The 8403-nt window shown below is 38.8% G+C and overlaps 1 protein-coding gene across 3 annotated transcripts in view; it reads left to right on the top strand.

Moving 5' to 3' along the window:
- The first annotated feature begins 224 nt into the window (after positions 1 to 224).
- Positions 225 to 8403, top strand: part of CNST (consortin, connexin sorting protein) — a 118565-nt gene continuing 110386 nt past the window's right edge. For all 3 annotated transcript variants that reach the window (XM_029229312.1, XM_029229309.1, XM_029229311.1), the window contains exon 1: positions 225 to 363. The gene's annotated coding sequence lies outside the window, so the exon portion shown is untranslated. The remainder of the gene's footprint in view (positions 364 to 8403) is intronic.

Below are 8403 nucleotides of genomic sequence, written 5' to 3'. Positions count from 1 at the left end.
GTCACTTCCGTTTCCGTACCGGCGCAGACGCCCGAGGACTGTGAGTGGACGGCCGAGGAGAGAGACGGGCCATCCAGGCGGTGTCTGAACTCGAACTCTATGGTCGTCCGTCCTCTGCGCCTCCTCTCTAGCCATCCGCGCTCTATGCTCCGCGGTGGCGGGCTGCCGGCCACCAGCCAGCCAGCCAGTCGGGAGGGGTACGCAGAGGGAGGCGGGGCGGGAAGGCGAGAGGTGTCTCCTCCACTCGAGCGGCGGGAGACCCGAGCCAGCTCTGTGACAGCTGGGCGGCCGCCATGTCAGCAAGCGGGGCTGGAAGCGGATCCGGCGCCCGGCGGTAGCCCTCCTTTCGTCTCCGGTTCCCAGGTGAGGAGAGGAAGAGCGGGTCGCAGCTGGCCGGCCGGCTCGCGTCTAGGGTAAAGCCTTTGGGAACCCCCTCGCTGCTCCCCCGGCGCTGTTTTCCTCCGGCAGCGCCGCCTCTGCCCTCTCGGTGCGGTGGAGCCCTGTTCCCTCACCTCCTCCCTTTCTGCGCTCTCCTGTTTCCCTCTCTTCTGTCGCCGCCGTGGCCTCTTCCTGCGCAGCGCGCCCATTTCTCTCTCCCTAGGGCACTCGCGCCAGGAGTTGTCCCTCTCCCGGCTCCCCGCAGAGCCTGCGGCTTCCACGGCGCCTCTGTTCGTTTTTGTCCTGTTGCCCACAGCCGTGTCTCTCCACCCCTGTGGGTGGTTTTATTTTCCTTCATACCTGTTTTCTTCCCCTCACCACTTAGGTTGTCAAGAAGCACCTAGTGTCTCCCTACCGTTCCTCCCTCTGGGCCAATATTTATCTTAGTCTTTATTTTTATTTGCGCGTTTATAAGATTTAAAGTTAAGATGAAAAAAAAAAAGATTGAAAAGTTGAAAATTCCTTCCTGAGCTTGAAAGCAGTAAGGTCTTAGGATGCTTATTTTGTTGCCTTTGTAAACTTAGTCAAACATATTGTACTGTGGAATACAATTTAAAAGACCGATTCCAAAGACTCTAAAAATAGGATGCTCTAATGGGAATTTTGGCAGTCTTTTTACCTATTGGATAGTGATAGAAGACTCAATTCTTTGAGAGCGATTTCAGTATTTAAGGATTATACTCAGAAAGAGCTTCACCCATCACCCTTTCCACCAAGGCAGGAAACTGCAGCCATTCAACTTCCTATTTTAAAATATGTACAGTCCTTTCTGCGTACCTTACTGGGAGCGTAATTGAGCTTGGTATTTTAAGTGCACAAGGAAAAGATTCCTAAGGAATGTATCGCCTAGCAAATAGAAGTCTGAAGATTTATTCGGCTGATGAATATCAAATGGATAAAGAATTGATGGCCAAGTATGGCCTTTTTCGGGTTGTAAATTTGTGAGGACACTGTAGAAAGTGTCTTGTCAACTGTTGTGGAAGCCCTGGGAACCCTTTGGTCTTAATTTTTTTTTATTCTTTTTAAAATATTTTCCCCATTGACAACTCTAGAAGTTATTCTTGCATCCTCTGAACGCCTGAGAGAGCTCCATACCCCCGATCCTTTTACTGAGCTGTCTCCCCATCTCTCCTTATAAAAATATTTCTGTACATTCAGAAATACACTGGATTTTTTTCCCCAAGAGCCCTTGAGGCCTAAATATTTTAAAAATCAAAGCAGAAAGATCTATTACGGTAGAGGAAGAAATGGTTCACTCATAGAACTGTGTTGTTGAATTTCTCACGTTTAAAATATACTTTAAAAAATTGTGGTAAAAAATATCTACCTTAAAATATGCTTTCTTATTTTATATTTGTGGACCAAAGATAACCTACTCAACTGTGGAGAAATTAATGTCGTTTTTAATTTTGCTTTTGAGTGGTGTTATATTCTTTTGATTTTGGAAAAGAGAATTAGGTTATGGTAATTATTTCCCTTTTTATAGTGTTAATGGTTTGTTTGTGGTTGACGATGCTTAAATAATAAGAGACAGAATCTTACACATTTTATTTTTCTGAGGTCCCAGGTGCTAGAAATCACAGAAATATCCATTTCCCTTAAAAATGAACTTTATAATCAGCATTTAAAGCTACTTCTTTAGAAAAACCTTGTTTGTATATTTCCCATCTTATTTTTTTAAGAGGTGTAGTTTTTGCATCCTGTGCTATTTTTGCCTTTTTGAAGTAATGTAATATCTGTTTAGTGGTGTCAGGCAAACTGATTCTACTATTTTTACACTATTCTTAAGTTTTTTTTTTACTATCCCCATTTAATTGACAGAGAAGTCAAAATACTGATTTTTCTTTTGACTTTGATATGACAGTTGTAATTGGGAAATGCCAAGTGACAGTTTGCTATCAGAATTTAGGCTGTGGGTCTACAGTAGTGCTGCCCAATAGAGATATAATACAAGCTATATGAGCAATTTAAAGTTTTCTAGTCACATTAACAAAGTAAAAAAGAAGTAGTAGGTGGAATTAATTTTAACATATTTTATTTGATTTCTATATATATCATTTCAACATGTGATCAGTTTTAAAAGTTAATGATGAGATGTTTTACATTCTTTCATACTGAATCTGCAAAATCTCATGGGTATTTTATATTTACAGTACATCTGAATTCCAGCCAGCTACATGTCTTAGCTGGTGGCTAAAGACCTTATTGGCAGCACATCTATAGGATTACTGTGTGATTCTTAAGATACCTTCTTACCCTGAGAGTCTGGGGTAAATTCTGTGGAGTAAATTTAAAAATCTTTTCCCTAAAGTGCTGGGATATTCAAACTGAGAAGATTCTAGCAGGATGAAAGTCCCAAAAAGTCTCTTCCTTTTTGTGTTGACTGAGGAGGATTAACAGGTGCCCTGTGCTTGTTTAGTGAGTGTCATAAGATGTATAGAGCGCTCAGTCATTTCCTGGTGTGTCATCGTTACAGTTAATTACATCTGCGTGTCAACAGTGTGTCAAGACACTGTATGAGTCTTTGTCTACTATATCTGTTGGTATTAAGTAGGGAGAACTTGAAAACATACGAGAAGTTTGAACTTTATGGTAAACAGGTAGAGTACCTACTGTTGGAGGCTTATTTTCTGAATCGGTTTCAGGTATGGCTAAGAGTTCTGTAAATGCGCTTCTATATATGATGGTGTTATTAAAGGAAAGATAAAATCTTTTTAGCAAAAACTGGGAAGGAAGAGGGTATGTTTTTTGGCTGTAAAACACTGGGAGCCTGAGTAATAGCAAAACACACACACGTGTGTGGTGGTTTGGTTAAACTGTAAAGGGAATATGGCAGTTTTTTAGAGAATGCTACTGACACATTGACAAGGAATGTGTTTTAAGTTGTTTTTGCAACAGATGTGATGATTTGCACCATCTCTTGTTCAGAGCTGTTATAACTTAAAGATAACCCTCTTTGAAAGGTAACTGCAGCTCGCTGACTTCAGTGGGGATCAATAGGACCCATCATCGTTCTTATCTTGATGTCTGTATTCTGATAAGCTTACCTAAATACTATTTTAGCTGTACTTTTACATTTAATGTCAGAATTTACTTGAAGGCCTAATTTATATTCAGTATAATTTAATATGAGAAACATGCCTCCTCCACAACTTTTATGGTATAAAGAAATCTTAAATTACCTGATCAGTCAACAAACTCCCTCTGTAAAACCTAGTCAGTATAAACCTAGCACAGTGTTGGCAGTGTGTGGAGTGTTAAAGGATCAAAGACAGATTTGGGGAAGGGGATAGTTATTGGATGTTGCTTGTTTCGTGAGAGCTGCATACACATTATGTAGGAAAACAGAGCATTTTCATTTTGTCTTTAAATATAGATGGCTATCCATTGACACCATTTTAGTTGGATAAGAGAGAGAATACGTTGTTTTGTTGCTTCAAATTAGTCTTAGCAAATTTTTCTTTAGTTATTTAAGGAAGAATAATTGATAGTCTGGCAATTTTCTGTTTTTAAAAAGGCTCAATTTAAGTGGTCTTTACAAGGATTATATTTTTATTGAGAAGTTCTGCACTCAATATGTCCATCTGTCTTGATACAGTTATGAGTGTGTTCTGTTTAGGGCCTTGAAGATTCACATGAATATAGGCTTTTCCTTATTTATGTATCATTCCTTTGGGGGAAATATTTCCTTTTAACCAAGGAATACTTTTTTTTAATGCATTTGAAGTAACTATTTTATAATATCCTTTAATAAAAAGTAAAAAAAATCATATCTAAACAATCTTCAAAAAAAGAAATACATCATTAAAAAGTTCTGAATCTTATAATAGGTTGAGATTTCTTAAATTGTTTTAGTCACAGTTTTCAGATTCTGCTCTTTAACATATTTGGAGATGAAAACTTTTTGCCTTTATATCACCTCCTCCCTTCCATCTCTTAGGACTTCCCGCTTTTTCATCATCATTAGCCATGTGGAAAGGAAAAATAGTGTGTGTTTGTCAAAATACTGACAAATCAAGAGTATTTTTCCCTTTGACTGTAGGAAGAATTCTGAAGGAGTAAGTGACACATTTAGTCAACTTTATTGACATTTGGGCATTTGATATTTTAATTGACAGTACCTAAGAGATTTTAGTAATTAACAATATTTTGTAATTGTACCTATTAAGTTCTCTTATGAGAATACTAACCTGATTTTCTTGGAAAGCTACTATCTGAATAAATAATTACATTTTTTTCTATGTTTGCTGCATTTTGAAAACCCAGTGAATTAGGTGGCTGTGGATTTGTAATTTGAATGAAGGCAAACTAATATTTTGGGGGTTTCCCTGGTGGCGCAGTGGTTGAGAGTGTGCCTGCCGATGCAGGGGACACGGATTCATGCCCCGGTCCGGGAAGATCCCACATGCCGCGGAGCGGCTGGGCCCGTGAGCCATGGCCACTGAGCCTGCGCGTCCGGAGCCTGTGCTCCGCAACGGGAGAGGGCACAGCAGTGAGAGGCCCGCGTACCGCAAAAAAGAAAAAAAAATAATAATATTTTGAAGCACCTTTTATATATAGGTTTTTAAATAAATAATTTCCTTAAAATATGTGAACTTTATAATAAGATAAAGAATGCTGTTGTTCCTGGATATTGGAGGGCATACCACTTGTATTTTTATTTTATGCCTGCATTGTTTTCCTTGTTCACTATTTCTCTCTTCTGCAGGTATTAGCTCTGTACAACAAAATCTTCAAAAAGAATTATTAAATGAACTGAAAAACATTGCTTAAGATTTTTCAACAAGGACTCATTTTTGTGAACATGTGTTTTATTTATTGAAGCCTAGTGGAGTTTTGTTTTGTTTTTTATTTTTCTCCCTTATTAACCACCAAAGATTAGTTTAGATTTTTCTTTTTTCCACTGTGGACATGAAAAAGTTTACTTAAATCAGGTCTCAAAAGGATTCATACCAAGTAACAGACTTGATTTCCTCCCTCATGTTCAACTCAAAAGAGGAGTGGAATTTTGTAAAATTATGAAGTTTAGTTTCCTGAAAAAAAGGTTTTGTATCCATTTGTGATTTCTTAATCCAAATTCAGTCATTAGGCTTTATATTTTTCAACAATTTACAAAGTAAATCACTAGGTTTCTTTTGCTCCAATAGTTTAAGAAAACAAAATTGTTGTGGAGTTCTTTGTCACGCCAGTTAGAGTTTTTAACTATAGCATTGCATAAGCACTGTAAAGAGCCAAAATTAGAAGCAATGGTATGTGACTTCCTTATTTTAATCATATAATTAAATGTTTTGTAAGACAAGATGGTTTGTTGTCTTAGTCTTACAGTTGAACTCTAGTTTAAAATTGACCTAACAGGTCTTATGTCCACCAAAGTTCGTATTTTTGCTAGCCAGAGAAAGATCTATTTCAAATTAACCTAAAGTGTCTAATTCAGGAGGTAATTTTTTATTATATCAGGTACCCTCTTGGTTAATTATAATTTTGTGCATTTTGATGCCTACAGGCTTTTTGTCCTCTTTCAGCTGTGTGCCTGGGGAAAACCTAGGGACTCCCTAGTAAACCATGACAGGGCTTTGACCTTTGAGTATTTGGCTTACCTTCCCTGACAGCCTCAAAGAGTATACCTATGTGTGCAGAAAACTTATGGGCAAAAATTCTCCTCCGGGAACACTTATCTATGCTGATGAAACAAATATTCTAAGAATGTCTGTCTTAAAACTACAGTTTCCATGTACTTGTATAATACTTTGTATAAAACTATGTATTTTGTATAGCCTTTGCTGGAGAGTTTCCATTTTGTTACAGTGCTTCAGAGTACGTAAAAAGATATCCAGAATAATATCTCCTATAGCTTATTCTGCCTTACCTCACCTTTTGGTTTTTTCCTAACCTGTCTTCCATGAAAAGTTCAAAAGTCAGAACAGGTCATGGTTTATTATAACCTTGGGGTGGGGGTGAGGTAGGAGTACAACACATTTTATGCCTTCCTTTTTTCCTCTCCTTCCTCTCTATTACAAAAGTAATAGTGCTCCAGAGAGAAAAAAAGGTGGATAAATTTTATTTTATTTTTATAAATTTATTTATTTTTTGTTTATTTATTTTTGGCTGCACTGGGTCTTCGTTGCTGCGCACGGGCTTTCTCTAGTTGCGGCGAGTGGAGGCTACTCTTCGTTGTGGTGCGCGGGCTTCTCATTGCGGTGGCTTCTCTTGTTGCAGAGCATGGGCTCTAGGCACGCGGGCTCAGTAGTTGTGGCTCACAGGCTCTAGAGCGCAGGCTCAGTACTTGAGGCGCACGGGCTTAGTTGCTCTGCAGCATGTGAGATCTTCCCGGACCAGTGTTCGAACCCATGTCCCCTGTATTGGCAGGCGGATTCTTAACCAGTGTGCCACCAGGGAAGCCTGATATATTTTAACTTAAGGAAAACATGGTTATTCAAAAATTAGAGTTTTTTCCTAAAATGAAAGTTGAACAGAAGCTTTAATTTAGCAGTTAGAATCCATTGATCACTCTCATCATACTTTTGATGTCTGGTGGATTTTATTTGCCAGGAAGAAACTTTTGAGTACAAGTGTTACCTATACTGCTCACTGCACAACAGGCCAGTAAATCGGGAGACAAGTTCATGGGGCAAGGAATAGTGAGTGACTTTATTCAGAAAGCCAGCGGACTGAAAAGGTGGTGGACTAGTGTCCCAAAGAACCATCTTCCCCCAGTTAGAATTCAGGCCCCTTTATACTAAAAGGGGTGGGGGTGTGGTTGGTTGCTGCAAACTTCTTGGTGCCAGAATCCTTCATTCTTCCAGCTTTCCAGGTAGGTCCAATCACAGTGTTCCTATAAACCTCCAACAAGACAAATGTTATTTTCTCTTCTGCAACTTTTTATCTCTATGTGAATGGAAAAGTGTTTTACCTTTAAAGGTCAGAGTCTTGAGAATGGGCTATCCTGTATATTTTAGGCTACAGGCAACATTCTTAACTTGTGGCAAAAAGCAATAGAATACAAACGTTAAAGTAGAAGAAGCAGATCCAGTATGGTGTCAGACTTGTTCTTCCCTATTACAGAAGGAAACTTTGAGTACACCAATACTAAACTGTGCTAGAGTATATATATGTGTGTGTGTGTGTGTGTGTAAATACATATATATATATATATATATTTACTTGGCTGCACCACGTGGCTTGTGGGATCTTAGTTCCCCAACCAGGGATTGAACCCAGGCCTTCGGTAGTGAAAGTGCCAAGTCCTAACAGCTGGACCGCCAGGGAATTCCCACTAGAATATATTTAATAGTGTCTCTTTCATCATATGTGTTTTCTTTAGGGAATATTCTCCACTGAAATAAAATATCTTTGGGGAAAAATCGTATTCTGTCCACAGTCTTTCAAAGTATTGGAAGGTATCTTCTTCTGGGACAAATTTTTTCTCTTGGTTTTTTATTCTTTTCTTAGAATTTCTTACCTAGGATAAACTACCTTACTCTGGAATTTTTTCTTTTCCCAAACCCCCATCAAAATACTTTCTCTTGAATGACTAATTATAGGAAAGCATATTCACTTTTACACCTGTCTCCCTTCCTGCCTTTCTATTAACTTTTGTTATGCTGGAGATATAAATTAGTATGTCACTGTTGTGTCAAACATCACAGTAAGAATTAATATCATAAATATTTATTTAGATATTATAGGAATAGAAAACAATATTTACCTGTTTGACATGGATAAGATATAATTTCTTGGGAACAATCAGAGTTTTTTTTTTTTTAATTTTATTTATTTATTTTTGGCTGTGTTGGGTCTTTGTTGCAGTGCGCGGGCTTTCTCTAGTTGTGGCGAGCGGGGTCTACTCTTTGTTGCAGTGCACAGGCTTCTCATTGTGGTGGCTTCTCTTGTTGCAGAGCACAGGCTCTAGGTGCGTGGGCTTCAGTAGTTGTGGCATGCAGGCTCAGTAGTTGTGGCTCGTGGGCT

This window comes from Monodon monoceros, unplaced genomic scaffold, assembly GCF_005190385.1.
Source record: "Monodon monoceros isolate NGI ecotype Baffin Bay Population unplaced genomic scaffold, NGI_Narwhal_1 Super_Scaffold_18, whole genome shotgun sequence".
Lineage (NCBI taxonomy): Eukaryota > Metazoa > Chordata > Mammalia > Artiodactyla > Monodontidae > Monodon > Monodon monoceros.
Note: the sequence above shows the minus strand (reverse complement) of the source record. Positions and strands in the feature narration are given on the sequence as shown.